The following is a 1303-nucleotide window of genomic DNA, read 5'->3' as shown; positions in this document are numbered from 1 at the left end:
ATTGGGTACCAAAAGGCAAAGTTCAAGTTCCACCACCTGTTCCAAGGTGATGCCGAAGTGAGGCTTGGGGCTGGATTGCAAAGCGAAGGGGTCAGAGACAGGCAGGGGGTCGCCAAAGCAGAAGGGTGGTTGAGATGAATAGCAGATAGGCAGGGTCAGTGATGGTGGAGGCGTTGACCATCTGCAGGATGAGGTTCGAGGTGGAAACTGGACCAACCATTTTACCATTTTAACCATTTTACCTCCTGCCAAGCAGTTTTCTTACAGACTTCCTGCAGCTTCCCGCAGTCCTGTCCTCATTCACTTCAAAACAGCCTGTCACCCCTCCTGCTAGCCCACCATTCCTGCCGGACCTGTTTCTGACTGACTCTGCCTAAGGGAAATGCGGGATGATACTCTGCCTGGCAGCCCTTCTATAAACCTTCAGCATGCCCACTGCTACCAACAACCCTGCTGATCTCCACTGGGGAGCTGAGACTCATCAAGGCATACCTTTGACATAGGTCATGGGCGTGGGACCTTGCTTACTCGGACCATATATGCGCCCCCCTGTCCAACTATCAAACATTTGCAATCAAACCATTGTGGTTAATAACACTTCCATCTTCATTGAAGCCCCCAGCTCCACTGGACATTCTCCCCATATTGTTACTAAAATGTTTCTTGCTTATCATGACTATTAGCTTTGTTAATATTTAGTGTAAATTTTAATATCTTTAAGAATTTCCCCCAGTATTAAATTATTATTATTTATATTTTATACTATTTAAACTCTGTGGACAAGTTTAAAATTTATATTTTAATATATATTTATTTTTTATAAATAGTATTTGTTAAAATTTTTAGTGTCATAATATATCCTTATTTTTTTTGTTTTTGAGTCACACCTGGCAGCGCTCAGTGGTTACTCCTGGCTCTATGCTCAGAAATCGCTCCTGGCAGTCTCTATGCTCAGAAATCGCTCCTGGCAGTCTCAGGGAACCATATGGGATGCTGGGATTCGAACCACCAACTTTCTGCATGCAAGGCAAACACCTTACCTCATGCTATCTCTCTGGCCCCAATCCTAATTTTTTAATATGTAGAGTGGGGTCTCAAACTTGTGGCCTGCAGGCCGCAAATGGCCCTCCATACAACATTTTGTGGCCCTGCCCTAGAGGAATCTTTTTTTGTTTTGTTTTGTTTTAGTTGTTTGGGTCACACCCCCCAATGTTCAAGGCTTACTACTGACTTTTCACTCAAGGATCACCCCGACTTTGCCTCCTGTGGCCCGCAGGTAAATTGAGTTTGAGACCCCTGAATT

Source organism: Suncus etruscus, chromosome 11 (assembly GCF_024139225.1).
Source record: "Suncus etruscus isolate mSunEtr1 chromosome 11, mSunEtr1.pri.cur, whole genome shotgun sequence".
NCBI classification, from domain to species: domain Eukaryota; kingdom Metazoa; phylum Chordata; class Mammalia; order Eulipotyphla; family Soricidae; genus Suncus; species Suncus etruscus.
The sequence above is the reverse complement of the archived record's forward strand: the minus strand, read 5'-3'. Positions refer to the sequence as shown.